We start from the raw sequence: 9,295 nt of genomic DNA on the forward strand, positions 1-9,295 counted from the left end.
ATGTGCTGTGTTGTTAAGTGCACAGAGCTTATCGCAGTCTGTGACTACTTCTATGTGAAGTGAGAAAATGTTCATCACTATTCTGTTTTGTCTTTGTATGTCAATTCTTTATGCTACATAAAATTTAGTTTAGGTGAAAAATAATATGTACTTAAAATGATGTTTTGGCCATGTAGTTGTTTTATTTGAATGCATGTAGTTACTCAGGAGGTATAACTGATTATACTACAATAAGCAGCTTTATACCTTCTGTTCCATTTTTTTATTGTATGTGTATACTCTTTTTTATGTATCTAGTCTGTTTTTATTAACCTCTTTATTATGATACTAGTATATTTTTATCTTTTTAATATTTACGTAGTCACAGGTAAAATGATTTTATAACATTTATATTCCAAGCCTGTCACTTAACTTCACTCATGTATTTTATATGTGTAGAAGTGCAATAAAAAATTTATTTTACTACTTATATGTCTTTTTATTTCATCAAGTCTGGAACACATATCTATTCCATTACAGTATTCACATTAGATTCTTGGGTATTGTTTCTTCCAGAAGTTACCTACAAGTTCTAAAGTGAAGCTTATGAAAATACTGTTTGTAAACAACTATTAAACAATAAAGCAACGCTAATGAATGTGATAATATACTACTTACACACCAAGACTTGTGATATAACTTTATTATGAAATCTGAAATTATACAGGACAACTGTAGCATGAAAATTGTAATGCTTTCAGAACAAGATGCAGTTTATCAAATTTCCTATAACTTCCTATTGTGTGTATCTCAGGTTCTGAAAATCTCTTTTTTCCAACTGACAGAAGTGTCTCAGTTGGTTTCACTCAATTTGCAGAGCTTTAATCCCTGTTCACACATCACTGAGATATTTGTGCCAGTATTAATTGTGAAACAAGAGCTGAGAAAGTCAGTGGGTAAATATAATAAGTCAGGATGGATTAAAAAGCCATAAACAAATTTCACATGCTATGATGCAGAAAATGTATAAGGTAAAAACTAGAGAATGTACAGTATATGTAGGTTAATACCGTACATACACGAACACTGGTAATCTTCTCAAAGAAAACTAAATTATAGTAAGAGCTCACTGCCTGAAAATAAAATGATGTTAACATCAATGAATGTCATTAATTGCAATAGTCACTGAACTTTCACATTCTGCGAGACTCCTTTCTTGACTATCAAAAATGTTTTTAATTTTATTACACAGCTACACATCTTCTCTTACAGTTCAGACTCTTCAGTACTAAGTGTTGAGCTCCTTACTGGAAATTAAGCACATATTTTTTCTGTTAACTACAAGCTCTGCAAATGTGATATTTTGTTCAGTGCTCCTGACAGCGTAAGCAAATGACAAAGTCACTGGTTAATAAGAGATCACCAAATGTAATGACTTAAAAATACAGTTCCAGTTGTTAATTGAAAAGTTGTGCTAGAAACATATTTACTGCTGATAATGAGAGAAACCATTGGTGCTGAGTTTGGATGCAGTGTAATTTTGTTAATATCTTACTGTCTGTGTGCATTTTGTAAAAACTGTTCATGCATTTAATTTTGAGGCCTAAAATGTTAATGGAGAATATTTTATAAAAACAATCACAGTAAGTGGAAGAGTGCTTCCCAATCTTCTCCCCCGACACACACACACACACACACACACACACACACGAAAAGAGACCTATGAGAGAATGCAAATGTTATTAGATAAAATGGACAGTTGCACACCAGGAAAAGATGTAAGACTACAAGAACAATTAATTCATCAGTGGGCCCTTTCTCAGATGCAACAGATAACAGAGAAACAGAAATGTCTTGCATGCACTGAGACATATATTTACTGATTTTAAAATAATCTACAAAACAAAAGTAGCTCTCAGTAACTTTCAGTCATAAAGCAAATTGGACAGCTGTGTAGCTCTGTCTGATCAGCAATTTTCTTTTTTTTCTTGCTTAAAGCTGTTATTGAACATCATCAACCTCGTAAATACAAAGTTGTTATCACAAAAATTGACTGTAATGAAACTACAAAAAATCTGGGGATGTGAGGTTATTAAAAATTGAAATATATGTTAAACATGACAACAACAGGAAAATGAAATGGCTATGCTTACATTTCATCTCACCAGGGGAAACAGAATATGGTGGGTACTGTGGAATAGAATACCCAGGGTTGACCAAAATTAATGATTGTTCACTTGTAGTTACCTGTTTTTTATTTTTTATTAAATCAGAGAATACACGAAGGAAACCACATCTAAATTTATCATGTTCTTCAGAATCAGATTTGTGTATGGAGTCAAATATTCTGTAAAGAGAGCAGAGCTGCATGGATAAGACAATGATGAGCAGGGGGAGGGGGGGGGGAGATCAGTAAACTTAAGAATTTATATCACATGGAGCAGCTAGTAATATAATTAAAGAACAGACTTCACTAAAAAAATGATGGCAGCATTTCAAGAAAACAGATGGTCGAGGGAAGGAGAGTACCTGCATGTAATCATACCCTATTTTATGGTAAGGTAAACACCACAAGCATGGATTTGATACGTTATTTTATGATGAGAATAACACCTCAAACATGAATTTGATACAGGTTTCATAATTAAAACAAACAAACAAAAACAGAATAACACACACAGTAAACAAATCCAAGAAGTCAATGAAAGGATAAAGTAACTCAAAATTATGAGAAAAATCTTGAAAACATATACAATAAACAGACATGCACCAACTAAAGACAAAAATGGTGTGGAATCATAAAAGAAGACTTCAACAGTAAACGTTACTCTCTTCCAGAAAATTGTGTTAATATTACAGTGGAAGGAAATCAATGCAAAAAATGGAAAAGAACAGTACTTCAAACTTACTAGTAACAAGTATATTTTACATGTTGTAAGAAGTAATTATGGCATTAAAGGTGCCTATCAGTTTTGCATAAAATGTTGTAAGTACATGTTTCTCACAAAATGTATACACAAAAAAGACTTGGATAAATTTAGATGGGAAAGTGATTAATCAAACAGAGCATGTAGTATTTGGAAAATGGGGTCTAGCGAAGCAGGGGATACAACCTGTTGGCTTTGACCAATGAGTCAGAATTGGCCAGAAAGCATTTACCACACAGATGGGAGAGCTGACAAGACTGTCCAGAAACAAAGAAATACGAGAGATGAAAAATATAGTTGACATATATCAAGGCAAGTATTTTCACGTTAAGGATATCGTGTGTTTGCATCATATTATTTCTGTGGCAAATGAAGGGGAAAAATGGATGGAAATATTGGTAGCACAGAATACCTCACATGACATATATATGGGTTGTATCTCGAACCTTATTCGAACTGTATTGGTTAACTGCATTATGGGATACAAGCTTAACGTACATCGGTTTCTTCGTTTTCGTTAGCATTAATATTCTGTTGTTCAGTTGAACTATTTAGGTCAACTAAAGTACGGGATACAAATTTTACATGTGTTGTTTCTTTCGCCTCCACTACCACTAATAGTCAGTTCTTACGTAGATAGTAGTACTACCGATGGCAGAAGGAGCTACGTACATAATATTTGTATCCCATACATCCGTTGAACTGTATATATTTACACTGCTAACCAAAACGAGGAAATGGACATACGTTACATTTGCAACCTCTACCTCAGTTGAACTATGCGAACAGGCAATATGACAACACATATACAATTTGTATCCCATACTTCATGACTAGGTACAGTCTTTCCATATTTTGTGCAATATGCAGCAATCTCTTTTAAAATCACATTCAGTTATCTTAATGTATAATGATAGCGCTTATCCAGAACACAGAACTGCTTTATTATCTATGGCTGAAAGTGAAGACATTATCATCTATGAGTAATGTATGACATCATAGGTCAACGCCGACAGGTTGTATCCCCTGCTTCACTAGACCCAGAAAAAGCTACGCTATACATGTAGAAGACATGAAAATTCAAAGAAGCAAAAACCACTCTAATGTTTAGAGAACAATTAATAAAATTTGAAGTACAACAGAAAGAACAAAACAAAAGTGAATATATGACCACAGATAACTGTTGTATAATCTTAAAGTAACAATGATAAAAGTGGTCAGTTACAAAATGTTGTAGGCTACAAGAGACAAACAAGAAATACCTGATTTGAAGAAGAGTGTGATGAGATTTCAAAGCTAACAACAAACCAGAAAAGAAATTCTACAAAATTTATCAGACGAATCTCACTCTGTTGTAATTGATAAATAAAAGAATGTGCAGAACAATATAAATTAAGAAATACACATCCGATATTTTTTATGCCTCGGAGTGTGATCACAGAACAGGCACTACAGGCTTTATCCAGGATATAAATTTGTCGTGTACCAACGTAATTTTTTTACAAATATTTATAAATGAACATGGAAACGTAATAATAAAAAAAGCTATAATATGGAAAACCTATTTTACTAAATAATTAAATAATCATAATAGAAATACATCAATAGCGCAAACTGCTTGTGGAACTGTTGATCTCTTTGTAGAGGCTTTATCCAGGCTCAGAGTGGTGTTTCACGTTTAAAAAATAGATAATGATAATACTAAGGCAGTGATCTTATTGTGTCAGAAATTTAGAAAACTGAAATCTTCCCATTTGCATAACATCTACATCAGGTAAGAACTGAAACCAGAAACAAATACCTGCAGACTGGCAAGAAGTTTTTGTACAACCAATTTATAAACAAATGTCCAATCTTGTCATATATGCTAGCCACAGAATATTTTACTGTTCACTGAAGAGTTGCTACACTCAGTGATGGACAAGCAGGCTAATGAAAGGAAGTGATCTTCTCTGGATTACATGTTTTCATTAAGAACACTGTTTTAGAAAAAATAATGACCAAAAACTAGTTGAGCAAAGTGTTGACTTCAAAAAAGCCTTTAACTTTGTTAATAGAAACTATTTGAGTTACGCTATGAGAGAATTTGGAATCATAAAAAAAAACTTATAAGTCTATTCAAAACATATACTCACAAGCCAGTTCCAGAATCAAAATTATAATTTATTATGTATGGCTACATCTATGTCTGCATCTATTCTCTGCAAAGCATGGTGAGCTGCATGGCAGAGGGTACATCCCATTGTACCGGTTACTAGGATTTCTTCCTGTCCCATTCGCATACGGAGTGCCGGAAGAATGATTGTTTGAATGTCTCTGGGCATGCAGTAATTTATCTAATCTTATTCTCATAATCCCTAAGAAAGCAATTCATAGAGGATTGTTGTATATTGCTAGAGTAATCATTTCAAACCTGTGACCATTTGTGCTGCCCCTCCCTGTATATGTTCAATATCCTCTGTGAGTTATATCTGTTATGGTTCAAAAAATGATTCTGAGCACTATGGGACTTATCATCTGAGGTCATCAGTCCCTTAGAACTACTTAAACCTAACTAACCTAAGAACATCACACACATCCATGCCCGTGACAGGATTCGAACCTGCGACCGTAGCAGTCACGCGGTTCCAGACTGAAGCGCCTAAAACCGCTCGGCCACACCGGTCGGCTCTGTTATGGTTCCCTCACACTTGAGTAATATTCTAGAACCAGTCACACAAGTGATTTCTAAGCTATCTCCTTTTCAGATTGATTGTTCTTCCTCAAGAGTCTACCAGTAAACTGAAGTCTAGCACCTGCTTCATCCAAGACTGAACCCATGTGATCATTCCATTTCGTATCCCTACAAAGTGTTACAACCAGAATTTGTATGAGTTGGCTGATTACGACTGTGATTTATTTACATTATAGTCATAGGATGCTACATTTTTTTGTTTTGTGAAGTTATAACGATACAGCCTTCCCCAAAATTCATATGAAATGTTCGATACACCTTTTTTTTAAATATGTATCAGGATACTTATTGCACAATGCAGTGCTTCCTAAGGCCTTGTAAGTGTGTCTTTATACATATATCATTCTGTCCTATTTGATAAAAAACTTTATATTCATTGCGAAAGCACATGGGATGTTCTGTACTGCAGAGATGTTAGCATGAAAACTCAATGCTTCTAATTAAGAAAAAGGTAATAAAAAAATCCAGTAACAGAAGACCTCACTATCTTGAGAAACAGCTTAAAAGTTATTACCAAGCGATGTATTTCCATTTTTTATTTATTTTTATGACTTCCTCTGTAATTAATATTCTTTGTAATTACATTTCTAATTAACTCTCCAATTGTTTTCATCTCACAGTTTTCCAATTTCCAGAATTTGAGGCCTTATTTGTGCATTTTATGAATGCAATCAGATAAAGCACGAGCTCTGTACTACCATTGAATATTAGTAACCAAGTCCAAACTGTAATGAATTACGTAACTAAAATAATATGAGAAACATTATTGTAATTAAAGTTCAGAATGATTTTCTTATGGAAAACTAAAGATATTACTATAAAATATTGTCATTGAATATAGTATTTTATACCTTATTTGGCTGTAACATCAGTTTCTTTACGTTTTGTAAATTTTAATTGTAACATCAAAATTGTACAAAATCAGTAATGCTTTATTTTGGAAGTTATTGTTAAAATTCTATATAAGGCGATGTCGCAATGCTGCAGGGGGTCAGTTTTGAAGTTGCTTTTGGAAGTCAAAGAGATCAGTGAAGTGTGTCCATGTTTTGTTTACATGACGAGTGTGCAGTTCGGATGTCAATTAATGTGAATAAATTTTGTGAAGCATGAACATTCATTCATTCATCAATGGACCAGGCAGAAGTAAAATTCAATATGAATTGTTACAAAGTGCATAATTTTACATTTTTGGGCATTTAAAGTAAGTTGCCAATCTCTGTACCACTTTGAAATCTTATCAAGATCAGACTGAATATTTATGCAGCTTGTTTCAGACATTACTTCATTATAGATACTGCATCATCTGCAAAAAGATCATTAATATAACAACATGAACAGCAAGGGTCCCAATACACTTCCCTCGGGCACATCCGAAGTTACTTCTATATCTGACAATGGCTCTCCATCCAGGGTAACATGCTGCATCCGCCCTCCCAAAATATCCTCAGTCCAGTCACAAATTTTAGTTGTTATCCCATGTGATCATGTTTTTGACAATAAGTGTAGGTGTGGTACTGAGTCAAATGGTCTTTAGAAATCAAGAAATACAGCATCTATCTGATTGCCTTGATCCAAAGCTTTCATTGTGTCATGTGTGAAAAGTACAAGTAGAGTTTCACATGATTGATATTTTTGAAATCCATGCTGGTTGGCATTGAGGAGGTCATTCTGTTTGAGACACCTCATTATGTCTGAGCTCAGAATATACTCTGAGATTCTCCAACAAATCATGTCAAGGATACTGGACAGTAACTTTATGGAGCACTTCTACTAGCCTGAGCACTTCTACTAGCCTTCTTGTAGATGGGTGTGACCTGTGCCTTTTTCCAAGAACCGGGCAGGGTTTCTTGTTCAAGGGATCTATGATAGATTATAGTTAGAAAAGGGGCTAACTGAGCCACAAATTCAGTATAGATTCTGACAGGGATACCATCATGCCCTGGAGCATTGTTCAGTTTTAATGGTTTTAGCTGTTTTACAACACCACTGACACTAATACTAATTTCATTCATATTTTTTGTGGTACGAGACGTGTTTTTTAAGTAAGTACCATTTTGAAATTAAAAAAAGATGTGCTAAGATATCCCAATAATTTTATTTTTACATGAAAGCCTTTACCTTAATCTACTTTTCTACTTAATTTCTGTCAATATCGAGGCACTTGTCATAATGTTGTACCACTTTTTGAATACTCTCCTTATAGAAGTCTGCCACCTGACTTGTTAACCACTGCATCACCACTGTTTTGACTTCGTCGTCGTCTTGAAGACGCTGACCGCCCAGGTATTTCTTCAAGTGCAGGAACAGATGGTAGTCACTGGGCGCAAGAACAGGTCTGTATGGAGCATGATCTAGGCTTTCCCAACGAAAAGAAGTGATGAGATTTTTGGCCTGTTTTGCCACATGCGGACGGGCATTGTCTTGCAGCAAAACGATCCCCTTGCTAAACTTCCATGGACTGTTGCTTTTATTCTGGTGTGACGTAGACCACCCATGTTTCATCGCCCGTAACAATTTGGCTTAAGAAATCATCACCGTCATTGTGGTACCGCTCAAGGAAAGTCAATGCACTGTCCAAATGTTTGGTTTTGTGCACATCTGTCAACATTTTCAGTATCCAACTTGTGCACAATTTTCGATAATTCAAGTGCTCGGTCAAAATGCCATACAAAACACTATGAGAAACATTAAGAAAGTCATACCGCAAGGAGGAAATCGTAAAGAGTCTGTTTTCTCTTACCTTATTGTCCACTTCCTGCACCAAACTTTCATTAACGACTGAAGGACGCCCACTCTGTTGTTCATTGTGCACATTTGTGTGGCCATCTTTAAATGCTCTCACCCACTTTCTTACCATTCCATCACTCATAATGTTTTCTCCATAAACTGCACAGGTATCATGATGAATATCGATCGCTTTAAGGCCTTTAACACTAAGAAATCTTATAACAACCCGTACTTCACAGTCGGCGGGACTCATGATTATCAAAGGCATCTTAAACACTCAGTACACAACGTAAACAAGGAAGAATGAGACTGCAATGGCATTAGTGCATAGATTAAGGTACAGGCTTTCATGTAAAAATAAAATTATTGAGTTATCTTAGCACATCTTTTTTTAATTTCAAAACCGTACTCACTTAAAAAACATGCCTCATATGAGGATTAAATTGGATCAATTCTCTTGGGTTTTCCTTTGTAAACAAACATTTGAAAATGGAGTTAAGCATTTCACCTTTTGCTTTGCTACCCTCAATTTCAGCTTCTGTCTCATTCACTAGGGACTGGACACTAACTTTGGTGCCACTAACAACCTGTACATATGACCAGAATTTCTTTGGAATCTGTGAAAGATCACTTGACAATATACTGCTACAGTAGACACTGAAGGCAACATGCATTGCTCTCTTGAGAAACAAACACATCTCGTTCAGCATCTCTCTGTTTATGGCCCTACACTTTGTTTTACATCTATTGTGCAGTAATCTCTGTTTCTTTAGAAGTTTTCTCACAGTGACTGTATGCCATGGAGGTTCCCAGCCATTATGAACAGCTCTGCTGGGTCATATCTATCCCATCTATGGTCACTTATTCTTTTAAACTTCAGCCAGATTTCCTCTACATGCTCCTGACCTGTACTGAAACTTTCAAGTTC

Source organism: Schistocerca americana, chromosome 2 (genome assembly GCF_021461395.2).
Source record: "Schistocerca americana isolate TAMUIC-IGC-003095 chromosome 2, iqSchAmer2.1, whole genome shotgun sequence".
NCBI classification, from domain to species: Eukaryota; Metazoa; Arthropoda; class Insecta; order Orthoptera; family Acrididae; genus Schistocerca; species Schistocerca americana.